Here is a 27,581-nt window from a genome sequence, read left to right as displayed (position 1 = left end):
CGTCTGAGTACATATTTTTGTGTCATAACAATTAAAGTTTACCACCCTATTCATTATTTCTCTCTATTCTTACATTACTACTAATACTTAACATACCTACTATTGTAACGTTTTTCTTCTTAACTTATTTGTCTTTATAATACATTGCTTTCATATTTATTCTCTTACCACTGATGAAATAACTCCCATATATTGTAATAATCAGATTCTTCCTTTTCTTTAATTGCAAGTGTTAATCTATTCATTTCTGCGCATTCTAATATTTTTGTAATCACGTTTTCATCCGTAGGGATCTCTTCACTTTTCCAATTTTGTGCAAATACAATTCTAGCTGCAGTTATTACCCTGTTTCCCCCAAAATAAGACATCCCCTGATAATAAGCCCAATTGGGCTTTTGAGTGCATGGCAATAAGCCAAGCGCTTATTTCAGAGTTCAAAAAGTATAAGAATTTTTTACTACCGGTTCTCCAAACTACTCAAATTTTCCGCTACCGGTTCTCCAGAACTGGTCAGAACCTGTTGAAACCCACCTCTGGTCACCTAGCAACTGGTATTTGAAGTCCTGCATTCTGGAGGCATCACACCGCCATCTGTAAGCATTGGTAGATCTGTCCTACAGATGAGTTCACTCCTGAGCAAATCTGTGTGGGATTATATTCTTCTTAATGCCTTTGTTTTAGATTAATGCTTATAAATTGCTGCTGGAAGTGGGAATATTGGATTAACTGATTTGGATAAACGGGATCAAGTATTTGATGGCTACAGCAGACAAAGGATTCTCTGTGTTGATGAGAGTTTCAAATATAACCCTTCTCCTCCACTGTGAAGTGGTTCCAGCAATATTACTCAACTTTTAATTTTCGCAACCACTGTAGGCCAGGTGCTTTGTGAGTGTCTAGGAATTCATCTCTCTAGAGGAGTTGGAACTAGAGTTCAGTAAAGGGAAGACGGTTGGCAGGGAAATGTTGGGAAATGAAGGTAAACAAGGCAGGAAATGAATCTTAATCCTGAATTAATTGGCTTACAAGCAAGTCATGAAGTTGTCACTGGGCTGTTAACCTGATTGGAAATTGGCAAAGAGTTAGGATAAGTCATTAGACCCTGGTTTTATAACAGTCTCTCTCTCTCTCTCTCTCTCTCTCTCTCTCTCTCTCTCTCTCTCTCTCTCTCTCTCTTTCTTTCTCTCTCTCTCTCTTAAAAAATATTTTTATTGAGTATTTTACATTTTAAAACCAAACACACAATAGCAAAAGAAGTCAAGAGACAAAAAACAACAACAACAAAAACACATACACTTACATCAAACATTAAAATACAATACTAACAACAGATATATACAATTTTACAACTTTCTGAATCGACTTTTGGCTTTACTCTTAGCTTTTATCTTCCCGCTCCTTCCCTTTATTTTTAAATATTCATAATTAACTGTTTGGTTAGCAGGATCATTATTTACATTTATATCCAATATGTTAATATCAAATTTCACTTTATATTCATATTTCCTAATTTGATTTCTGTTTTCTAACCATGTATAAAGCCTATTCCACACTCCGAGTCTTCTCTTTCTTTGATCTCTATCATTAATTTATCCATTTCGGCACATTTGAGGATTTTTTTTTATTGTTTCTTCTGATGGTGTATTGGTCGACTTCCACATTTGCGCTAGAGTAATTCTAGCCGCCGTTAGAATATGCAATATAATATAATAGAGACTTTTTTCCATTTTTCTATCAATCATTCCTAGGAGGAACATCTCTGGTTTAAAATCTATCTTTTGGAGTGTAATCTCTTCCAACCACCCTTTAATTTTATACCAAAATTTCCTCACCTTAGGGCACATCCACCACATGTGGTAGTTTGTCCCTAGTTTGTGACCGCATCTCCAAAATTGGGGTGATAGATTGGGGTACATTTTTGCCAGTCTTTCTCTATATCCCTTTTATGTACCGTGTTTCCCTGAAAATAAGACGCTGTCTTATATTTTTTTGAACCCTGAAAAATGCGCTTGACCTTATTGCCATGCGCTCAAAAGCCCGATTGGGCTTATTATCAGGGGAGGTCTTATTTTGGGGAAAACAGGGTATTACCAATAAAATTCTGAACAAACAAAATGAGAGTAGGGTGAAATACAATAGTTATAGGCTGAAATACAATAATTTAATACATAAACATGTAAAATGGAATAAAATGACATAAAATTATATTTCTTTATCACCCCTGCAATCTACCCCAATCAGGCCCACATATGCCGATCTTAGTTGGACCATTTTAGTCAGAAATTATGTTGTATTAAATGTTGTTTTCAGATTCTGGCCACACATGAAGTATGTTGTTTTAATATGGACCTCCCACTGGGTCATACATTTAATATGTGGATCAAGGTACTTCTCTCACACCCTGGTCCTTGCACTGTCAAAGCGTCCCCATGGTCACGTGATCAAAATTTGGGCCCTTAGCAACTTGCCATGTATTTACAACAGTTGCAGTTTCCCATTTGTGACCATCCCAGCCAGTTTCCAACTAAACTGATTGTGCATTATTGCTTTTTCTTTTTTTCTTTTTTTTTTAAAAAAAAATCAAAATTAATGACTCCAGCAGTAGGGAAGCTAACAGCCCGAGCAAACTGGTGAATATCGTCCTGAGCCAAAATATGTCTAACCCATCTAAATTAAATTGCTTTGATTTAAGTATTTGTCAAAGTTTAATTTACTGCAGGACTTCATTTTTATTTTATTTTTTTACTTGGGCTATCATCACTTTTTTGCAAGCGCAGAACCTGTTTTAGTGAATGGTGCTACATAACCAAAGGTCAATTTATTATTCTTTAGAGGGGGGGGGGAATTTACAATCCAGATCCATAATAACTATTTGGATTTAAGTCAAAGCAACAAAACCAGATCAAGCAATAGATACCAGACTGCAAGAATGAGTTGTTCAGAGTCATACAGTCTGGGCAGCCAAGTAAGTCTTAAAAAATGAATGACTAAATAGATGAAGTAGACTTTGGAATGTGCAGGTAAAATGTAAGTCACCTCCATTCAAGTTTTTTCTCCTGAAGCCAATCCTAACGCACTGCCCTGTAAATAAGAAGAGCGTTCAGCTCTTCCTAAGAAATCCTCCTAGATAATGCTTCTTGAAAGGCCCTGCCTATGGATTATTATGATTAAAAAACAATATTTTAATGCTGTAACATTTGACAGACCTCTGGTGAACCTTTTCCACCGTTCTCTCTAGAGAAAGCTTGTGGAAAACCAAATCTTGTCATGCCCAAAGGAGTAAAATTGATAAGCAATGTATAAGGCATTGGGCTAAGTTGTCAATTATGCTTCACAAGCCATTACAGTTGTGTGTACTCAGTATACTAAACTGAAACCAATTAAATCATTGGCCGAGTAGGAATGTGGTCCCGCCTCCTAGGCCACATTTTGTGATCCAAACTGTCAATCACCAGCGACGTTCCCAACGGTTCCATATATTTAATTTGCCTTGGCCAACTCAGTATTTATTTTTAGATTGTTCTTTCTGAGATCAGAGGGCTGGTAGCAAAAAAAATGTAGTAGAGAGGTAAAAGAACAATAAACATTTCCAGTCCCTGGAAATTTCAAGTGTGGAGATCAGAAGAAAATGAGAAATTGGAGGGGAAAGCAAAACAGAGAGGTGGAATCACGAACTGACACAGCACAGATCCAGATGAATAATGCAACCCCAAGAAAAATTGCTGTTGGGCCGAAGATGGCATAATACCCTCAAAAGAAAAATGCATGAGGAGGAATAAAATCTTAAGTGGTGAGATTTCTATGGATGTTTCATCCCTTTGGTGATGAACTTCCTAGCCAGTTATTCTGGTTTCCAATAGAACCCTGTTTTATGGTTGAATAAGACAAGATAGAGGATGCGGTGGCTCAGTGGATAAGACGCTAAGCTTGTCAATCTAAAGGTCGGCAGTTCAGCGGTTCGAATCCCTAGTGTCACATAATGGGGTGAGCTCCCGTTACTTGTCCCAGCTTCTGCCAACCTAGCAGTTCAAAAGCACGTAAAAAATGCAAGTAGAAAAATAGGGACCACTTTTGGTGGGAAGGTAACAGCGTTCCATGTGCTTTTTTTTTTTACTTTTAAAAGCATTTTTTTACAACCTCTTCAGCCGAAAAAATGCTTTTAAAAGTAAAAAAAAAAGCCTCTGATGATCTCATGGCTCAGCTGGGATCGTCAGAGGCTTTTAAAAGCATTTTTTTTTCTGCAACCTCTTTGGCTGAAGAGGTTGTAGAAAAAAAAAATGCTTTTAAAAGCCTCTGGCGATCCCAGCTGAGTTGCCTGATCCTCAGAGGCTTTTAAAAGCATTTTTTTCTGCAACCTCTTAAGGTTGTAGAAAAAATGCTTTTAAAAGTTAAAAAAAAAAATTGGCCACGCCCACCCAGTCACATTAACTCCCCCACCAAACCACGCCCACAGAACCAGTAGTAACAAATTTTACCTTTCACCACTGGTAAAAATGTTAAAAAATGTTTTAACCCTAAGGGGTTAAAAGGTATCCCCTAGGAAGAAAGAGAAGAATAGAAAAAAAAGGAGGAAAGAGATTACATTTTAAGTTTTATTATATCCTATCTAGAAGATTTGAATAACTTGGACACTTCTTTTGATAAATGTGATAAATGACCTTGAAAGAAAACGGAGTCTTTTGTCATTTGTAACCCCGTACCTGTTCATCTGCATTTCCTTCAATAAATTACCCATTTCCCATGGCAGCAATAAAGGATGAAAAACAGAGTAAAGAAGAGCTTGACTTGCAGAGGAAAGTATTTTTGGGGGAGGATGGGGGAGGGGAATGGAGACGCATCTTTGTTCAAGTCAAACCTGCCTTCACACATCATGTTAAGCCATAGAGAGGACCGTATTGCAGTGGTGGTGTTCAGCAGGTTCTATCCAGTTTGGACGAACCGGTAGCAGCAGCTGCAGGAGGCTCCGCCTACCTGCCCGGACATCATCATGTCCCATTTTTTTTCCCCAAAAAAAGTTTTTATTTTTATTTCTCATAAAACACATTTACATGTACAGTTATTTATCCATCATTTTTCATTCATCTTATCTTTTCATTTTCATTTTTCATTTTTACTTTTTCGGGGCTGCTCTTTTACCATTTACCCTTACCACAACCTTTCTTCTTCTCCTCCCCTTCTCTTCCTTCCTCTTTCTCCTCCTATATCCTTCGTTCTTCCTCTCCTCTTTCCTACTTCTCCTTCTCTTCCCCCACTCCTCTCTTCTTCCCCCCTTCTAACCTTCTCTTTTGCTCCTCTTTCCCCTCCCTTTTCTTCCTCTCCTTTTCCCTTTCTTCTTTCTCTCCTTCTCCTCTCCTCTCTTCTCCCTTCCTCTCTCTCTATTCCTTCCCCTCTCTCTTGTTGTATCATGTCCCGTTTTTGACACTGTGCATGCACGCTCACATTTGTGAACTGGTAGCAAAGGTAAATGAATACCACTCCTGCCGTATTGGTTTGGGCTTAGTATGTTGTATAACTCAACCACTTCTAATTTATTTAGCCACACCATGGCATAGTGTGATGTTAAATTCAGCCTTAGTTGAAGGAAGATTTCAAGAGACAAGTCAGGGCTGAAGGATCCAATTTTAGGAAGACAAAACCTCTGGTCCCGGTGACTGACCCAGATTGGATCTTGCAACATTATCCTGGGACATTTTTATTTTTTATTTTTTTAAATTTGATTTATATGCCGCCCTTCTCCAGAGACTCAGGGCGGTTTACAATGCGTTAAGCAATAGCCTTCATCCTTTTGTATATTTATACAAAGTCAGCTTATTGCCCCCACAAACTGGGTCCTCAATTTACCTACCTTAGAAAGGATGGAAGGCTGAGTCAACCTTGAGCCTGGGGAGATTTGAACTTGCAGTAATTGCAGGCAGCTGGATGTTAATAACAGGCTATTAGTCTGCTGCACCACCAGGCCTTCATTCGTAAGTCAGGGTGGACTTAAACTTTTCATGTGTTCCATGAAGATAGGTCCGAGCATCCTCATGTCTGGCTTAGATTAAGGAAATGTAATCTTCAGTTGAGTATTACAACTTCTTGGACAGTATATGCATGGTTTCATAATGAGACCAGTTGCTTAGAGTAAGAGTAAGCGTAAGCTCTCTATCTGTAACTCTAGACTTTGCATATTAAGTAGAAGGTTGGGCCAACTAGCGAGCAAGGTCCTTGATCCTATGATTCCTTAGAAAACTTGTATTGCTTACACAAGCACTTCCTTTGTTTGTGTTGGCCAAACATTATCAACTCAGGTTTATAAAACCTAACTGCCTCATTGAGTATATTCAAATATAATTATTATGGAGAGAAGCGGCCTAGAATCAAGGAGAAATTTCCTAACGGTGAGAGCAATCAAGCAATGGAATGGCTTGCCTTCAGAAGTTGTGGGGGCTCCATCAACGAAGGCTTTCAGAAAAAGAGACTGGACAGCCATTTATCTGAAATGGTACAGGGTCTCCTGCTCAAGTGGGGGTTGGACAAGTGGGACTTAGGGGTTCTCCGAACTGCATAGAATCTTAGCTAGAGGTTCTCCCGAACCCCTGCGAACGCCCAGCAGCCACACTCCTGGTAACAACCCTACATTCTGAGCCAGGGTGAATTTTTCAGAAGGGATGAAAACACTTCACTGCTTTGTAACAGTGTTTCCGAAGCTGCGCCTTCCTCTCCAACTCACCGGCGTTAAAGCCAGTGAGGCAGAGGTAGAATTGGCAGGACCTGCCTTCCCATTTGTACCCAACTGAAATAATAACCTCTTAGACATACTGCAGCCCTGGAAAGAACAAGCTTGGTATTGTTCCGAGAAACACATTCACTCCAAAGCATAGGAAAAAAAAAAAATCAGCAGACTTGCCCAGGCTTACTTCCCAGCTGCCCAAACACCGCTGTTGGCACCACTCGCAGAGGTAAGATGCTGTTTGCTAGTTTGCCACCTACACGGTGGTGGGTGGGAGAGTGTACGTGTGTGCAGTGCAGTTCCGTAGACTGTCAACAGTCTACGGAACAGACCGAGAACTAGCGAGGGAGAGAAAGTGAAGTTCAGCTGGTCCCTGAAACCAAACCGTTCCATCGTTGTTACCTTTTTCTTTCCCGAGCTGTAGAATAATCATCGGACTGTAATTTTTTGTAATTGGGCTACTTCCTATACTATACAATTTTGTCATTTTGGACAGCAGACGAATCTCTTATACCTATAAGAAAGCAGGATGATGTGACTCCAGATTGCGAGTGGGTAGCAGTGCAGACTTAACAATGTCTTGTTTATTTCAAAACAAGCCAACGAGTGATATTTTTATAAGTAGAAAATGAGTGTCTGGGACACAGGGCTGGCCAGCATGTTTCTCTTGGAGGTGCTAGTTTTGTTTTGTTTTTTTCCTTCTTTTTATTATCGCAAACAGAAGTCATTTGCAATGCACGTATAAAACTGTAAATATTTACCATTGTCCCTGCTGTAGTCTCAAAGCAGTTCTGTCCATTTTAGCACATCCTTTTGCTGGATGGATAGAACAAAAAGCCCTAAGCCGTGTGATCTCATAATGGGAGATGCTTTACAGATATTTTTAACCATATGTTCTTTTTGGATATTAGGAGAACAAGATGATCATATTACACATTTTGCTGAATAACTGGATTTCCTGCCATGGTCAGAGTGAAAGCTTTTGGCTGTCTAGGTTGATTTAAGACTTAAAATTTCATGGACGTGTGGTGGCAATTAAATCTCTTGTAACATCAAGAAGCACCGGATCTTACATTAGTGGTCCTAGGGATCAGTTTTATGTCCCATTAATCTCTGAATTTAGTTACCTTTAAAAAAACAGACATTTTCTTACCAAGGATTGTTTTATAAGTAGCTCTTCTGGTTGTTGCTTATTCTGCTTTTGTTGTTAGATTTGGCCTTAGCACTTAAATAGCACTTAGACTTACAGTATATACCACTTTACAGTGCTTTACAGCCCTCTCTAAGCGGTTTACAGAGTCAGCCTCTTGCCCCCAACAACCTGGGTCCTCATTTTACCCACCTTGGAAGGATGGAAGGCCGAGTCAACCTTGAGCCTGGTGAGATTCGAACTGCCAAATTGCAGGCAGCCAGCAGTCAGCAGAAGTAGCCTGCAGTACTATACTCTAACCACATTTTATTACCCAACCAGGTGACACTATCACATCTCAAAACAGAACCATAAATCCCAAAATAGACTTAATATAGTTTTTTTTTAAAAAAGCCAGGAATCCAAGCCAATGTTTGAGGTTCCAATATTTGAGGGGCTGCCACAGAGAGGATGGGGGCGGGGTCAAGCTGTTTTCCAAAGTGCCTGAAGGCCAGACAAGGAATAATGGATGGAAACTGACCAAGGAGAGATTCAACCTAGAAATGAGGAGGAACTTTCTGACAGTGAGAAACAAACATGGAACAGAAGTTGCCTTCGGAAGTTGTGGGAACTTCATCACTGGAAGCTTTCAAAAAAAGATTGGACTGCCATTTGTCAGAAATGGTATACGGTCTCGTGCTTGAGCAGTGGGTTGGACTCGATGACCTATAAGGTCCCTTCCAACTCTGTTAATCTGTTAAAAATCAAGCCCAAGTTTTAAACAAAAATCCGACAATATTGGATTCTACCAACACATAGTTCCTGCCTGTAGCTACTGTAGTTTGCACCGTTACAATTTTCACCCTCTCAGATAATGTTGACTGCAACCTCTGACCCCTAAATGTGACTCCTAGCCTTGCCTAGTTGGATCAGTGGATTCATTACGAGACAAAACGCTTATTCTCAGCATTTGCTTTTGTTTATTACCGTTTATTCCGATTAAAATAGTGCATTGTTGCTGCATCACAGGCCTTGTTTTGATGATGTAGCAAGCCCAATGTTTTCCGGGAGGCTGCCGTAGAGATCAGTGGGTTGATGGGGAGAGAGAGAGAGAGAGATTTGGAACAGATCCAAAACAAAGCAATGCAACATTTAATCAGAAGCAAAAAAAAAATCATAATGACTTCTAAATCCAGAGAGGGACTGGATGCGAATAAAGGCAGGGCAGAAAGAAAGCTGGTTTGTCTGGCAGTCCAACTGGTAAGATGACTTCCAAGAAATATAAAAGGATGCATTTGTAGCAGATGAGATGGTTTGGATCATGCCAGTTGGCTCTTCCTTACGAACAGAAATGCTAGGAAACGGTCATCCACAATTTGCTGTGTTATCTGTCCGGTATTTACTTCCAGGAACAGCTAAACTTAGAACATCTTTGCACTTTAGACTGTCCCAGTATTTCTGTTCAGGGTCGCTTCGAACCGCTGGATGGGCGGCATCTACATTTAATAAATAAATCTGCAGAAAAGAAGGGTGGGTGGTTTCGGCAGAGCGAGAGCCATCCTTGTTTATTGTTGCAGCCTATTTAGGATGTCAGGAAAAGACAGGTTTAAAAAAAACATGTTGATTATTTGGGCTCTCCTTGTTCTTTGACTCATTTGAAATCATCTGTCAATGTGAGATATGTTTTACAGAGACAATGCGGGGGGGGGAGGAGAAAGAGTCCAAATTTGAATAAAAAGATTTCTGGTTCCAGAAATGACCAGATCTGAAATTATAGCAATAGCATTTAGATATATACTGCCAGATAGATGGATGGATGGATGGATGGATGGATAGATAGATAGATAGATAGATAGATAGATAGATAGATAGATAGATAGGAAGGAAGGAAGGAAGGAAGGAAGGAAGGAAGGAAGGAAGGATGTGGTGGCTCAGTGGCTAAGACACTGAGCTTGTCAATCGAAAGGTCAGCAGTTCAGCGGTTCGAATCCCTAGTGCCGCGTAACGGGGTGAGCTCCCGTTATTTATCCCAGCTTCTGCCAACCTAGCAGTTTGAAAGCATGTAAAAAATGCAAGTAGAAAAATAGGGACCACTTTGGTGGGAAGGTAACAGCATTCCGTGCGCCTTTGGCGTTGAGTCATGCCGGCCACATGACCACGGAGACGTCTTCGGACAGTGCTGGCTCTTCGGCTTTGAAACAGAAATGAGCACTGTCCCCTAGAGTCAGGAACAACTAGCACATATGTGCGAGGGGAACATTTACCTTTTTACTGCATCATAGTGCTTTACAGCACTGCCTGGATGATTTACAATGCCAGCATTATTTATATATAGCCCCCAACAATCTGGGTCCTCATTTCACTGACCCTGAAAGGATGGAAGGCTGAGTCAACCTTGAGCCACATCATCAGGATCAAACTTCAAGCTGTGGGCAGAGTTTGCCTGCAATACTGCATTTTAACCACCAGGGGTTCTGCAAGTTGATGTCTTGGCATTGGGTGCGAGGCTCTCTAAAGATGTTGCTTTTCTAATGTTACATTCCTAAATATCTGTGCTGGGCAGCTGAGGAACAATTGGCTGACCAAGGCTGGATTCACACATTGTTCTAAACTGCAAGTCAGTTTCATTTGTTTTAATTTGTGCATGCTGTGCGAACCCAGCCATTTGTGAAATATGCTGCAACTCATGGTTAGTCATCCTTGAACACAATCAATGAGCTCCAGAAACTTTCAAAAGCAAGATACATGTCTCAAGGATGCAGAGCCTAGCAGGTCCTCCTTTCTCTAGCCAGAGAGTGAGTAATTCTTTAGTAACCCACTGCATTCTAGACAGTTGGACTTAAGTACAAAATGCAAATCAAGGAATGCAGTGGCTCAGTGGCTAAGACGCTGAGCTTGTTGATCGAAAAGTCAGCAGTTCAGTGGCTCGAATCTTTAGTGCTGCAAAACAGGGTGAGCTCCTGTTCCTTGTCCCAGCTTCTGCCAACCTAGCAGTTCGAAAGCAGGTAAAAAATGCAAGTAGAAAAACAGGGACCACCTTTGGTGGGAAGGGAACAGCGTTCTGTGCGCCTTCGGCATTGAGTCATGCCGGCCACATGACCACGGAGACGTCTTCGGACAGCGCTGGCTCTTCGGCTCTGAAACGGAGATGAGCACCACCCCCCTAGAGTTGGGAATGACTAGCACATATGTGCAAAGGGAACCTTTACCTTTTACCTTTTACAAAATGCAGACTTAATCCAATAAAAAATGCAACGCAAGTAGTCCTTCACTTTCAATTGAGTCCAAAATTTCTGTTGCTAGGTGAAGACAGATGTTAAGTGATGTTTTGGCTCATTTCACGACCTTTCTTGCCACAGTTGCTAAGTGAATCACTGCAGTTGGTAAGTTAGTAACACAGTTGTTCCCAAACACCACTCCCTACTAGCAATGATGATGTTGAGGGTGAAAGTTCATTCTCGAGCTTGTGAATTGGTTTCTGAATGTTTCGTTACCAGGCTAGGTAAAATCTTCAACGGATTTTAGAGGATGTCTGGGTCAGTATTCTTCTGTTTATAAGTGTGGGTGTGTCTGGTGGGGAGGGGGTTGGTTGAGGGTTGGGAGCAGTTCCCCTCCCAATGACCCTGATCTGATGTAATCTCCTTATCATTGGACCCATCACAAGACTCACTGATGACTCATCACAACACTTGACACACCCAGACCTGAAGCCCTTATAAACAGAAAAACACTGGACATTGACCTCCCCTAAACTCAGCTGAATATGTTACCTAGCCAGGTAACGAAACATTCAGAAACCAACCCACAAGCTCAGAGAATAAACCTTCATCCTCATCCTACAACCGAGCTACAGATATAGAATAGAATAATTTATTGGCCAAGTGTGATTGGACACACAAGGAATTTGTCTTTGGTGCATAGGCTCTCAGTGTACATAAAAAGAAAAGATACATTCTAGGTATCTAGATAAATTGAGGACCCAGTTTGTGGGGGCAATAAGCTGACTTTGTATAAATATACAAAAGTATGAAGGCTATTGCTTAACGCACTGTAAGCCGCCCTGAGTCTCCAGAGAAGGGCGGCATATAAATCAAATTTAAAAAAAAAAAAGAACATTCATCAAGAATCATAAGGTACAACACTTAATGATAGTCATAGGGTACAAATAAGCAATCAAATCATACTAGGGAACAATCAGTATCAATAAGGCTATTGCTTAACGCATTGTAAGCCGCCCTGAGTCTCCGGAGAAGGGCGGCATATAAATCAAATTATATATATATATATATATATATATATATATATATATATATATATATATATATATATATATATATATATATATATATATATTAAAATTGTAAGGATACAAGCAACAAAGTTAGAGTCATGCAGTCATAAGTGGGAGGAGATGAGTGATGGGAATGATGAGAAGATTAATAGTAATGCAGACTTAGTGAATAGTTTGACAGTGTTGAGGGAATTATTTGTTTAGCAGAGTGAAGGCGTTCGGGGAAAAAACTGTCCTTGTGTCTAGTTGTTCTGGTGTGCAATGCTCTATAGTGTCGTTCTGAGGGTAGGAGTTGAAACAGTTTATGTCCAGGATGTGAGGGGTCTGTAAATATTTTCACAGCCCTCTTTTTGACTCATGCAGTATACAGGTCCTCAATGGAAGACAGGTTGGTAGCCATTGTTTTTTCTGCAGTTCTAATGATCCTCTGACAAATCCTCTGATATTTGCCACTATTGCACTGATAATGTTACCTACTTTGGGTAATGAGACGTCTGCAAAACCCTCCCCCCAAAAACACCAACCTCAGATTGTACCAAGGACCCCTCAGTCTTCCTATCGGCAATTGCCTTATTGTCCTAGTTCCATCTTACCTTTTCTAATGGATAACAACAACCAGGGGGCTCTAGTGGAAGCCCCTCCATCCATTACCCCTGAAACGGAGTAGCAGGAATTGATTCTGTGGATGCAAAGTTGATGTTGTTGGGGTTTTTTTTTTTTTGCAAATCCCCACCGAGCTATATAAAACCTGCGTGCTTGCTCTGCTTCAGCTCGGCCTGTGGGACACGCACAGTGGTGGGTTTCAACCGGTGTTACAACCAGTTCACTTCGCACATGCGTTTTGCATTTCAGAATAGCTGAGGCACGGCAATTCGCTCTGCCCGCGCCTATCAGCTGGGCTAAAACCAAATGAATATAGGTAGGTATAGCGCAGGGGCAGACAGGAGGTCCCAACTGACAGTCAGAGCGAACCGGTTCGTTCTCAGCTCACCCGAACCGGGCCGAACCAGTAGAAACCCACCACTGGACACGCAGCCCTTGTGATATGGACCACGCTTGCCAAATGCCTTCACTGGAGAACTCTGAGCTCTTTCAGGAACATCGCTTTGGGTAAGGGCTGAAGGGAGCTGAGCTTTGCGAAGAAAAAGCCTCCGGCACTCAAGACATCTTCTTCCTTCATCTGGGATTCATAGGGTGTCGGCCGAGCAAATAGCGATCCATCAAGCAGCTACTTTAAATTAACAGTATATAGACCTTTCATAGGAGTTAATCACAAGCTGGGGCAAACAATAGGACCTTGCCCTTTCTCCTAGAAATGTAGAATAAGTGCAGGTCCTGGCAGATTGTCAAGGGAACCTTTGTTCCCCAGGCGTGAAACTCAACTGGGAAAGGGATTTAAAAAAAAAAAAATTAAAAAAAATCTGGTGTTGGAAACAAAAGCCAGCCTCTCAGCTGCCGGCTGATTCTCACTTCATCCCGGCAGAAGGGAGGTGTTGGAGGGAAAGGATGAAGGGGAAGAAAACGGGGGCCCGTCGGATTTTACTTTCATGTCAATTAAATCGTTGCTTTCAGGAAAGTTCAGCGTGGCGGCTTGCTTTTCACCTTCCATTAGCAAGGATGTAATTCCCCCCCCAAATTCTTTTTTTTGGGGGGGCGGCGGGGGGAGTGACTTGAAAGTTGCCCTCGAAGCATCTAATCAAGCCATGAGTACTTGGATCATTAAAAGTCATCCTCGCCATTTACAAGACTTCTGTCTGCTTGTAGGGGAAGGAAGGGGGAGAGGTGGGGGGGGGGAGAGAGAGAGAGAGAGAGAGAGAGAGAGAGAGAGAGAGAGAGAGAGAAGGCAGAATTCTCCCAGAAAAGTTAAAAGCTTGCAAATAACTGCAGCCAATTAAGATCAAAGCTGTGATATTCACTAGTAAAGTTTTGTGTTAAAGCTTGGAGGGGGGCGAGGGGGGGAATAATGCATTCAGTTACTTCGAAACAAATCGAGAGGTGTTAACACACAATCCTCTATTGTTCCTGTAAACGTGAACCGTTGCTGTTAAAGCAACAGATTGGTTATTTGCTCTTCACCTCCTGATGTTTTGTTGTTGTTGTTTTTTCCCCCCTCACCCTCCTTTTGGAGTTGTCGATATTTTCTATAAAAAAATAAAAGGGAGTCCCGATGATGCTCTATTATAATTGGAGCACCAACTAATTAAATGTGTCCACCGATACGCAAAATGCACCCTTAGACGGCAGGGATCAACTTGGATGCTTATATGTTAATTCATTTGGATGCTACAACCTCAGTAAAAAAAAAAAAAGAAAGAAAAAGAGAGAGACGGGAGGAGGAAGAAGGAGAAAAGAAGATGTAAAGTTTTCAACTTTCTGACTAAAGGGTGAAAGTTTTCAGCTTTGTGAGTTTGTTGTCATCTTTGAGTTGGACACTTGTTCTGTTCTATCACTGGGCAAAAATACATCACACGTCCAATCCCAAAGATGGCTTTTTCCAAAAGGCAACTGAATTTTCTTAGGTTTTTTTTTTTCTTTGAAAATGTTTCGCTTCTCATCCAAGAAGCTTCTTGAGTTCTTCAGTTTGCTTCTCATCCAAGAAGCTTCTTTGGTTCTTCCGTTCTTTGTTTCTTGGATGAGAAACAAAACGCTTTCAAAGAAAAAAACCAAGTTGCCTTTTTGGAAAAGTACCTTTGGAACAACTATGACCTGGATGACTGAGAATCTCTGTAGACAAACAGATGTCTAATTTCACTGAGGCTGGGAAGGGAGTACCACTAACAGGTTAGTTGGAGGACAGAGCTATAGGCCAACTGTGGCCGTGGTCTGCGGGAAAGGCCTTGGGAGACAGGAGGAAGAGCTGTGGACTGGACAACCATCATAGAAAAGATGTGGACCCAGAAGGAGAAGGAACAAGGGAAGCATTTCAGAAGATACCCTTCCTAGTTTTCTGGAGAGTAGAAAGAGAGGAAGAGAGAAATACTTCCAGTCTCCCAAGCTTGTTATTAGCCCTTCAAGGTAGTCCAGACAAGAAGCACAAATGAGGAATACTGACCAGAGGTGGTATTCAGGTGGTTTGAACCGGTTCACTCGAACCGGTAGTGGAAATCGTGGGAAATCCCGTGCACCCGCCCCGACTCTAGGCCATCCTATTTAGGCATGTTTGAGGCTAGGCGCATGCACGGAAGGCACGTGCACACAACAAAGCACATGCATGGAAGGCCGGGAGCGTGAGCAGAAGGCAGGCGCACGTGCAAATTGGACACATGCGTACGAAGCGAGCACGCGCGGGGCAAACCAGTAGTAGCGTAATGTGAAACCCACTGCTGGTACTGACTCTATCTTTCACATAATCTTACAAGATGTGAAGGTCATGTGATCACCATTGGCGACCTTCCCAGCTGGCTTATTACCAGCCAAGTCAATGTGCCCGGGGGGGGGGGAGCTGGATTTGATTAACGACCACATGATTCACTTAACAACAGCCGTGATTTGCTTAACAATCATGGCACAAAAAGGTTGTAAAAAATTGGCCCTGACTCACTTAGCAACTTCCTTGCTTAGCAGTGGAAATATTGGTCCCGATCCTGATCATAAGTAGAAGACTTATCTGTACTGGATTCTCGGTGGTGCTGTTAGATGGCCTGGGAAGGCAGCTGCAATATTAAAAAATATTAAAAGTCAAAACTGAACAGCCGTCTCTTAACGGAAGGGGAGGGATGTGACACCACCGATCTCCTGCTTACGACGGAGTCCTTTCAGCAGTTCCGAGAAGGTTCCACACCCATTTGCACTCTGATTCAGATGTGATCCTGAGGACACAGATAAACCCTCATGTGGCCTCAACGATTCTCAGAGAGAGTACTAACGACCAGAGGACTGCAAGGAATACAAATCCTTCCATTTCCCCCACCATTCCGTCAGAACTGCAGAACCTTCTTGGATGAGAAGCGAAACCTCTTCAAAACAACAACAACAAAAGAGAAGTCCAGTTGCCTTTTGAAAAAAAAAGCATTTTTGGGACCACCATGACCCGAATGACTGAGAATCTCCATAGGCAGTTGCAATAATGGCCTCTCTAACCTTGGCAGTGTTGGTTCACAACCCCCCCCCTCCTGCTTCTCTTAGGTGTAGTGGAAGAAACCGATTCATTGTCAGTGTGGCAGTAATAATAACCTGCCAGCCTCGTTGGCTTCTGTACATGGAAATTGCCCGGGCTCATTGTCTCTATCTCCCAGCGAACCGCAAAGAGAAGGAGAAGAAGAGTCAGAGTTTCTTGAAGCCAATCCAAGATTATTTTTCTTTCTTCTCTCCAGCTACCTACCAAGGACAAAAAGGAGGGTGGTACTCTATAGATTTAGTCTTCATAACTCAAAGAAAGCCATGCTGTGCTCCAATTCTGATTGACAGTAATCACAGCAGCCCCACTGCTAATGGTATCGGATGCTTGTCTCGCTGATTGACCTAGTGGTGTTCTAAATAAGCCACTAAATAAATAGCTCATTTTCCATGTTTTATTTACAACAAGCACCAATTCTTCCTCGCTGTTGCAAGCACAGCTTTTTTCTTCTTCTTCTTCTTCTTTGCTTTCTTCCAATGTCAAGATCTGACGCTTTTCTCAGAAACGATCGCCATCAGGCGATTACGACTTCCAACCTCCCGCTTTTTTTTTTTTTAATGTTTAATTACCCCCGTGACATGGAGCTAAGCATGTCTGGAACTCGTAGTCCCATTTTCTTATCTCCTTGCAGCAAATTTCGGGAGATGAAAGCATCTGTTCGTTTGAATTTCTGACTACATTTAGGGCAGTTGTGTTAGTCAGGTTTCTTCAGATAAAGGCGCTGTGTTAACACACATTGGATTCTGTTGGCGAAGGCGACCGCCGTGCAGTGGTGGGTTCCTCCTGGTTCGGCCCGGTTCTGCCAAGCCGGTAGCGATGACGATATGACGGTTATCCAACGTCTTCTTAAAAACTTCCAGTGTTGGAGCATTCACAACTTCTGGAGGCAAGTTCTTCCACTGATTAATTGTTCTAACTGTCAGGAAATTTCTTCTTAGTTCTAAGTTGTTTCTCTCCTTTATTAGTTTCCACCCGTTGCTTCTTGTCCTGCCCTTGGGTGCTTTGGAGAATAGCTTGACTCCCTCTTCTTTGTGGCAGCCCCTGAGATATTGGAAGACTGCTATCATGTCTCCCCTAGTCCTTCTTTTCATTAAACTAAACATACCCAGTTCCTGCAACTTCATATGTTTTAGCCTCCAATCAACCCCCTCATCATCTTTGTTGCTCTTCTCTGCACTCTTTCTAGAGTCTCCACATCTTTTTTACATCGTGGCGACCAAAACTGAATGTAGTATTCAGAAGTGTGGCCTTACCAAGTGTGACCTTACCTTACCTTCCTCTCCCTCTGTTGTGGAAGAGCTGTTCAGTTCTAACATAGATGCATTCTTTTACCTCTCTTTCAAATCAGCGATCTTTGGGTGTGGAATTCTTACCTATGAAAGCACCTCTAGATGCAGAGCTTCCCAAGTCCCTGGGCTTGCACCTTGGAGAAGTGCACATTTCCACTAATGGTGCAACATCCTGAGACTCCCACAGACCCACATACACATGGGTTCACGGGCAGCGTGTGTGAAAATACCTGGAATAATTGGCTGCCAGGAGTTCAAAACCATTAGGAGACTTTGATCGCAAGGAAATGCAAAAGTTCTAAAAGGGCTTGTATCGTCTTGAGAAAGGACTCTTTTTCTGCTCCATGCACTCAAAAATCTGTGCCTGTGTGTTTCTGTTGATGGATACTCCCTGGTACTTAATTTCCCCTGAACTACTTATATCTAGTTCAAGGATGAATGAACAGACCAGATAGCATAACCTGGATAAAACATCTAAGTGGCTTCGTGCATTTTCTTTCTGTCTGCCCAAATACTTCAGTGCAAATATTAGTAAAGGTAAAGGTTCCCCTTGCATATATGTGCTAGTCATTCCTGACTCTAGGGGGCGGTGCTCATCTCATTTCAAAGCCGAAGAGCCAGCGCTGTCTGAAGACGTCTCCGTGGTCATGTGGCCAGCATGACTCAATGCCAAAGGTGCATGGAACGCTGTTACCTTCCCACCAAAGGTGGTTCTTATTTTTCTACTTGCATTTTTTACGTCCTTTCGAACTGCTAGGTTGGCAGAAGCTGGGACAAGTAACAGGAGCTCATCCCGTTATGCGGCACCAGGGATTCGAACCGCTGAACTGCCGACCTTTCGATCGACAAGCTCAGCATCTTAGCCACTGAGCCACCATGTCCCTCAACTGAAGATATTAAAAATATTAAAAAGTGAAAATGTTAGACAAAAAAAATCATACTTTTTGTATGTGTGAAAATATTAGACACACACACACACACACAAATGATTTCTTGCTTTATCGGGAAAGAATGTTGCAAGGCCTAATTAAATCTGGCTCCAATTAAAAATGTTTGTCTTGTATCGGGCAAATGGTGTCTCTTTTTTCAGAGGGACAAGCTCTGGATACTTCGGAACAGAGAAGAAAGCAGAAGATGGGCGTTCCGTAAAAGAGATCACTAGAGATCATAGAAGGAAACAAACACCGCTTTCACCTTCTTGTGAAATGTTGACTTCTGCAACTGGTTTTATCTTTAATGAGGGTTAGACTGGATGTAGCTCTCAAGGTCAGCTCTTGGCTGCCGGCAGCTCGGAGACAAATATTATTTGTAATTTGCTGGCAGCTTTCATAACTCAAACCACCTTTCCCCGCCCCTGCAGAAAAAAACCAAAATCTAGGAGTTTCAAGTCTTCCAGGGACATTCCTGTTCCTTCAACATTTTGCCTAGGAAAATTCTGTTCATTGGATTGGGTACCATAGAGGTTCTTGAAGGATCTGTGTTGTCTTTAGGAACGGGTTGAAATAAGTGTCTATGAACCCTCATAAATTCTATTGTTCCATGTCTAAATACATTTTTTTTAGATCCTTCCTTCCTTCCTCCCTCCCTCCCTCCCTCCCTCCCTCTTTCTTTTTTCTTTCTTTCTTTCTTTCTTTCTTTCTTTCTTTCTTTCTTTCTTTCTTTCTTTCTTTCTTTCTTTCTTTCTTTCTTTCTTTCTTTCTTTCTTTCTTTCTTTCTTTCTTTCTTGGATACCAAAGGTGCTTTCCAAAAGGCAATTGGCCTTTCTTGGATTTGTTTTTCCTTAAAAACATTTCACTTCTCCTCCAAGAAGTTCTGACTGAACTTTCAGAACTGAAGAAGCTTTTTAGATGAGAAAGCCAAACCTTTTGAATGGTGGGGGGAAACAACCCAAGGAAGTCCAGTAGCCTTTTGAAAAGCATCTTTGGGACAGCCATGACCTGGATGATTGAGAATCTCCGTAGCCTGTTGATTAACAGAGTTGGAAGGGACCTTGGAGGTCATCTAGTCCAACCCCCTGCTCAAGCAGGAGTCTCTACACCATTTCTGACAAATGGCAGTCCAATCTTTTCTCAAAAGTCTCAAGTGATGAAGCTCCCACAACTTCCGAAGGCAACTTCTGTTCCATGGATTGATTGTTCTCACTGTCAGAAAGTTCCTCCTCATTTCTAGGTTGAATCTTTCCTTGGTCAGTTTCCATCCATTATTCCTTGTCTGGCCTTCAAAGGTGCTTTGGAAAATAGCTTGACCCCCCTCCTCCTCTCTGTGGCAGCCCCTCAAATATTGGAAGACTGCTATCATGTCAATCTCCATAGACAGTTGAGAGAGCATTTGCAAAATATTGTCATCTTGCACCGGGCTGTAACCGTACAGATCACTTTGCTTCTTCTCACTGGAGTTTAGTCATTCTGCTTTGTTTACATTTATTCATTAGCCGTCTTGATGTTAGACACTGCATCATGCGAGGCTGTCGGGATGAGAGAGGGAGAGCAGAGGAGAAGTGCCAGGAATTGTTTCTTGTTCATCAATCTTGGCAATGAGGCTAGCCCATCAGTTCTGGACCGGTAGGCCTGAACTGCAGCAGCATCATTAACAGTTAGGGAAAGCATCTTTTTCAGGTCAGCTTCTAATGCCTAAAAACTCCCTCACACTTTTCATTGCCAAGTTGTCTCTCCCTATCTAAGCTAATTCCATCATGACTTCACCGGAGCAAGCTGCCACAGAAATCAATTAGAGACTGGGATGGACTCAACCTTAGAATTTGACTTAGCCTTGACTCACACGTCTTGATTTTCCAAACTTAATCAGCTCTTATCTGGGACAGCTGAGATGAGGGAAAGTTATCCATCCCCTGTTACAAAACAAAACAAAAAAAAATGCTCTTTTGGCTTCCTTTTCCATTGGGTGCTCAAATTCCACGAGATCATCAGATCTCGCCCTAGCTCTGCTTTTTTTAGCAGACTAAAAACCATCCAGAGTTTTTGTTATGAGATGGGTGATTATATAAATGTATATAAAGCAAAAAAACCAAAAAGATGGGTTTAGTGTGGTTATAGAAAGGGATCAAGAAATGGGACTTGAGTTTTTTTGTGATGGATCCCATTTTCTTTGTTCCCTCAGGAAGCTGAGGGCTACTTTTGAGTAAGAGGACTTTATTCCTTCTAGTTGAACTTATGGTTAACAGACAGGAATTCAGCTAATTTTTCCAATCATCCATTTCATCACTCAGTTTGCACAAAAACAGCTGCTCAGAATCTTCAGGAATGGGCAGCCATCCCACATTTGATTTATTTATTATTAAATTTGCCTAGCTGTCTGAGGGACTGAAATATATGGAAGTTTCCAGGGGTGGGTTCTACTTACCTTTACTACCGGTTCGCAATGGGGCTGCACGTCCTCTCTTTGCTCGCATGCGCAGAAGAATTTTGATGACATTGGAGTCGGTGGGCGGAGCCTCCCGCCGGTTTTACTACCGGTTCTATAGAACCGGTGCGAACCGGGGGCAACCCACCACTGGAAGTTATGAGAAATTGCAAGGCTTCTGCAGTTTGACCTATGACAGGTCACAAGTTTTTGCGTAGAACTCAGTTTGAGAGGGCTATATATACTAAAGTGAGCGATAATAAATACATGGGAAGAGATGCTATCGTTTCAATTGTTTTTAAAGAATTATTTATCTGTGAGGGTCTGTAGGTACCATTTAGAGGCAATATATTCCTGATCATTGGACTAATACCGTGATGGCAAACCTATGGCACACGTGCCACAGGTGGCACACGTAGCCATATCAGTGGGCACGCCAACTCAGCTCTGGCGCACACGCGCACACCGACCAGCTGATTTTTGGGCCTTCTGGGAGTAGAAGTAGGGAAACAGGCTGTTTCCTGGCTCCGGAGGGCCTTGGGGGTGGGGAAGGCCCGTTTTTCTTTCTCACCTGGCTCCAGTTCCTCTCTATGCATCTGGGGAGGGCAAAAACAGCCTTCCCCACCCCCTTGGAGGCCCTCCGGAGGCCTGAAACGGCCCATTTCCCAACTCCCGGTTGGACAGGAAGTGATGTTTTTTGCCTCCAGAGACTCCTAGAGAGAAAGGGAGGGAGGGAGGGAGGGAGAGATAGAGAGAGAGAGATGAGGGAGGGAGGGAGAGGGGGGTGGAAAGAGATACCGTAGGTAGATATAGATATATAGATAGCTATATAGAGAGACTATTTGCTTTTTTTCAAATAACATCAAATATTTCACACAAAGTATTGGCAATTTCATTTAAGTACTGCTTCCCCAGACATATGTTTTAAGTGGTAGCCTTGAGGTATAATCCAATGCATATAAATTTGAAAGTAATTCCATTGCAGCTTCAGTTGGCAAAGGACAGTTAATTGATTATAGGTGGTCATTATATTTTCTGCAGATTCATTTTGCATCATCTTCCATCAGCAAATTCTAGGAATTGCAGTTTAATGGGACATTAGCTACATACCGTGAAACAGGCCATGCTTTGGTTCACAATCTAATCTAGAAAAAGACAGAGCATGCCTCTAATAAATAACCGTATAGTATTTTTTCCCCCTAGATGGTAGCAGTTTTTGTGCATGGCATCAATTCCACATAGGAACAAAAGTGTTTAGTGTTCTTTCTTTAAAAATGTTTTTTTATTGAATATATTTTTTTTCAACAAAATTAAAAACAGAACAAATTTTAAATGAAAGAAGAATAAATAAAATAAAAAAGTGAAAAAGATATATAGAAAAAGAAATATAGAAGGGATGGGATGGGATGGGATGGGATGGGATGGGATGGGATGGGATGGGATGGGATGGGATGGAATGGTTATCAATCTTGACAGCAGTTCTAGTTACACTTATATTTTACCTCTTTTCTTTAAGGTTATATCATAATGCCTTTCCTTCAATAAGCTACCCTTTCCAATCTTCATATGCACTCATCACAAATTCATGTTTGTCTTGCTTTTTTCAGCAGAAAGTCCATAAAGCTTTTCCAGTCAATAGCAAATGTAGTCATTGATCTTTCTCCAATTAAATCACTTAATTTTGCCATTTCTGTCATCTTCACCAACCAGTCCTCTCTTGTGGACTTTTCAGAGTTTTTCCATTATTGCACATATAATTGTAGACTGTATGACTATAATTTTGTTGCTTGTATCCTTACGATGTATATTGATATTCTTTCCAGATTGCTTATTTGTACCCTATGACTATCATTAAGTGTTGTACCTTATGGTTCTTGATGAATGTATCTTTTCTTTTATGTACACTGAGAGCATATGCACCAAGACAAATTCCTTGTGAGTCCAACCACACTTGGCCAATAAAGAATTCTATTCTATTCTATTCTATTCTATTCTATTCTATTCTATTCTATTCTAGTCTAGTCTAGTCTAGTCTAGTCTAGTCTAGTCTAGTCTAATCTACTCTTATTCTATTCTACTCTATTATTCTATTCTATTCTATTCTACTCTACTCATTATTCTATTCTACTCTACTCTACTCTACTCTACTCTACTCTACTCTACTCTACTCTACTCTATTCTATTCTACTCTAATCTACTCTAAATTCTATTCTATTCTGTTCTATTCTATTCTATTCTACTCTACTCTATTCTATTCTACTCTAATCTACTCTAATCTACTCTATTATTCTATTCTATTCTACTCTACTCTATTATTCTATTCTATTCTATTCTATTCTATTCTACTCTATCTACTCTATTATTCTATTCTATTCTATTCTATTCTACTCTATTATTCTATTCTATTCTATTCTATTCTATTCTATTCTATTCTATTCTATTCTATTCTATTCTATTCTATTCAATAATACTCTTACCCTAGTAACCATGGATAAAAATAGTCTCTTTTCTAATGAACTGTCGATTAAAAAGTATGTAGATTTCTCAACGGACCTCCAGCTGTTTATTTCCTTGGAAGTCCATGGATAGGACTGTGCCATTTCAAATTGCCAATATGCCCTCCATGCAATCAATGTCAAATCAGAATTGCAAACCCTTTTGCCTCAGGTAGTCAAGATATAAGAAGTCCTTGGGGCTCTCCGAGGTTGGTTATTTACTTGCAGACGTTTCATTACCCAAACTAGATTGGGTAATGAAGTGTTTGCAAGAGAGCAACCAAGCTCAGAGAGCACCAAAGGGACCCCTTATTTCAACCCTGAGCTAGTCAAGATATATTTTGCACGGAAATTCCATGCGCATCTCGGCACCTAGAAATTATACAATCATAAAAGATCTGTTTTGCGCAGTTCTTCTGACAGCATTCTTAGCCTACACACATGGCAACAACAGTGCACCAAATGTTGCCTTCAAAGCCAGCTGACCTGCCCCTGGTTCCATAGCTATAGAGAGGGTATCATTCAGTAGTGGGTTTCAAAACCCGGCACTACTGGTTTGCTATCGGTAGCGCACGGCACTTCTGCGCATGCGCAGATAATTTCTGATGATGTCTGGGTGGGTGGGCGGAGCTTCCCGCCACTGCCACTACCAGTTCGCCTGAACTGGGAGCAACCCACCACTGGTATCATTATGACTGCATCACGGTTTATAGCCATTTAAACAACCAAGAGTGCTTAAAACACCTTTTGGTGCCGAGTGCCCAAAGCGCGCATGTGTGCGTGTGAATGCACACACACGTGCCAAAGCCCCCAAAATGCAATGCAAGTGACCCCCAAGCATGTGCCCCACCTCCCCGTGCCCCGTTTTGGCTTCTGGAGGCTTTCCAGGCCCAAAACGGGGTGCGGGGAGCCTCATGCCCCAATTTGGGCCTAGAAAACTTCCCACACCAACCTGGAAGCCAAAACGGGGCACATAGGCACTGCGCAAGGCTCCCCTGTGCCCCGATTTGGGCCTGGAAAGCCTCCGCATCAACATGCATCCCCCCCATGCATGTCCCCCCATGCATCCCATCCCCCGCGCATGCACGGCAGTGACCCAAAGACCAGCTGGCCGGTGGGAGGTGCACACGAAGCATGGTGCAGCTGGGCTGGGGCAACAGCTGGCGTGCCCACAGAGAGGGCTGTGCGTGCCATAGGTTCGCCATCACAGGCTTAAAACAATCAAACACTTCTGAAAGCAATTCACAAACAAGATCAGAATAGCAGAGTTAGAAGGACCTTGGAGATCTTCTAGTCCAATAGCTTGCTCCAGTGGGAAACCCTACCATTTCAGACAAATAGTCGTCCAATTTCTTCTTAAAAACCTCCAGTGATGGAGCACCCACATCTGGATGCCAGTCTTTCTCCTAATAAATTATTCTATCATTACATTCACCTCTACCTATCTCATTTCCCACGCTCCAAACATAAATTAATCTGGGTGAGAGATCTTTTTCTAAACCATTTCCTCCCCCCCCCCAATTTGGCACCCTCCAAATATTTTGTGTGAGCATTACCATCATCAGACCCCAGGGAGCAGATCAGTGGTGGGTTCCTCCCGGTTCAGCCCGGTTCTCCCGAGCCGGTAGCGGTGACGATATGACGTCACTGAACTGGTTCTCCCCCCCGCACCCCTCCACACACACCCCACCCCCACCCCTCCGCGTTATTCTTACTTTTTATTTGGCCCCACCCCCAATCTATTGCTGCCTCCTGAGTCCCAGCTGATGGCTAGAGGGAAAAAAACCTGTTTAAACTCTTGCCGCGGGGCTTCAAAGGGCCGCCCTACAGCTGATCAGTGTTAAAAGAAAACAAATAAGTAGACCAGTGCCTGCAAAAATACATGAGTAGACCAGTGCCTGCAAAAATAAATGGGTAGATCGGTACAGCTCTGCAAGCAGTTAAAAGCCTGATAGACCAGTACCTCTGCTAAATCCTAAATAATTGTCACATGACCATCAAACCACACCCACAAAATAAGCCACGCCCACAGAACCGGTAGTAAAATAATTTAGAACCCACCCCTGGAGCAGATTGGCCCAACACCGTGTGAGTTGTCGTGTAAAATATTTACAGAGGGAACAATTTGGGAGAAAGTACTGCACATGAACTAATGATAGGCAGACATTTTCATAATGACTAAAATGTGTTAACTTTCACAGTATGTGATTATTTTGTTTGGGGTTTTTGTTTATTTGTTTGTTTTTTGTTTTTTTGAGTACCTGAGAACGTCTCCCAATAATTTTGAAACTTTGCATATGCTAAAACTATACTAATGAGTGAATACCACTTTGCTCCCCCCTGCATTTCAATGACTGGATAGTAAGCTGGAGGGTTTTTGTTTTTTTTTTGATACTCGGCTCCAAAAGGAAAATAAAGTGTATGTAAGAGGTAGTTTCTGAGGCCATAAGGATGGTGATCAGAAACTTAATTAGTTGGAAACAATCGTCCTTTCTCAGTTGAAAGAAGTTTTGTTCTCCCCCAAAAAACGTTCTGCATGAATATATAAGGACACCATTAGCATCTTCTCAAGTATCCCAAGTCTCAAATTTTGGGTGAATTCCTAATTTGCAACTTGCTATAAGTCAAGAGCCTGCAAATTCAGTCTTTGTTAGAACGAGGATCCTAAGTTATAATGTGACAATGTGATTCTTTAAACAGCGGGCAATCTTGTTTCTTTTTTCCCCCTTTCTCTATCCCTTCCTCAGCCTGTCTCCACAATCTTTCGTCTTTTAGAAACCATCGTTTTAAAAGTATGTGATGACAATTAGGCAACTATTTTTTTTTAAATGAGCAGACTATTCGAGACTTGAAAACTATCATGGGGTTTTTTGGTAATCCGGAATGGGTTGCAATTGATTTGGGGAGATACTTTGAATGTTTTGTGGTTTGTGGTTAAGGACAGATGGTGTCAGGTGCAAAAACTCAGGAACCAGGGTTGTTCAAATGAGTACAAATGTATTCCCTCTCAGCTCTAAACAAGAAAATGAACTACTAAAAGTCAAGGGAAATTGGTGGCAGATAAGGGGACTGGAGGCTAAAACATATAAAGAACGGTTGATGGAATTGGATATGTCTAGTTTAATGAAAAGAAGGACTAGGGGAGACATGATAGCAACGTTCCAATATCTCAGGAGCTGCCGTTCTATTCCATTCCATTCCATTCCATTCCATTCTCTATTCTGTTCTGTTCCATTCCGTTCCGTTCCGTTCTGTTCCATTCCATTCCATTCTCTGTTCTGTTCTGTTCCATTCCGTTCCGTTCCGTTCCGTTCCGTTCTGTTCCATTCCATTCCATTCTCTGTTCTGTTCTGTTCTGTTCTGTTCCATTCTATTCCGTTCTATTCCATTCCATTCCATTCTCTATTCTATTCTATTCTATTCTATTCTATTCTATTCTATTCTATTCTATTCTATTCTATTCTATTTCTATTCCGTTCCGTTCCGTTCCGTTCCATTCCGTTCCATTCCATTCCATTTGAATATGTAAACCTAAACTGGGGTTTCCATGGTGAAACTCAGGAACTGTCATTTCAATAAAGGAGAATATTTGTAGCTCAGGGTTGACATGAGGGGTCCTTGGTGCTCTCTGAGCTTGGCGGTTTCCTTGCAGAAATTGCATTGCCCAACTAGGGAACATCATCAGTGTTAGTGTTGATTAGCATTGACGATGTTAACCTAGTTTGAGTAATGAAACATCTGCAAGAAAACCACCAAGTTTAAAGAGCACCGTCCAAGGGCTGTCATTTCGGTTTGGGTGTTCTAATATCATGAGGTTAGTCTAGTGGTTAGAGCTTTGGGACCTTAAATATATCTTCAAACCAAACATATTTCCTCCATTTGCCAAAGGCAGCCACCAAGCTTTAAAGTACAAAGGATTGGCTTAACGTTGATGTGGATTCCATGCGCCCTGCCCTTCGCAAAAGCGTTCTGGTTAATTTGCAGGCAAAGGTCTTGACTGAGAGAACCATGCGTCAATTAGCCGGGGGGGGGGGAGGAGAAAAAAGAAAAGAGGTTGCACTTTAATTAATATTTTAATCCCGACGTTACCAGCCTTCCTGCCAAGTCAGCAAGGCTGCGTATTCTGTTTTGCCACCCTTGTGATTCAGCCAGGCTGACAGTTGTCACCTACTTCCAGAAGAGAAATCC

General features: G+C 41.9%; 1 protein-coding gene across 5 annotated transcripts in view; it reads left to right on the top strand.

Annotated features, from left to right (window-relative positions):
* SEMA6D (semaphorin 6D) overlaps window positions 1-27,581 on the top strand; it is an 80,259-nt gene that overhangs the window by 13,321 nt on the left and 39,357 nt on the right. The gene's annotated exons all lie outside the window — the stretch shown is intronic.

The sequence above is a fragment of the Pituophis catenifer genome, unplaced genomic scaffold, assembly GCF_029215685.1.
Source record: "Pituophis catenifer annectens isolate HBS135680 unplaced genomic scaffold, rPitCat1.0.hap2 SCAF_14, whole genome shotgun sequence".
Taxonomy (NCBI): domain Eukaryota; kingdom Metazoa; phylum Chordata; class Lepidosauria; order Squamata; family Colubridae; genus Pituophis; species Pituophis catenifer.
This window is presented reverse-complemented; position numbering and strand designations above follow the sequence as displayed.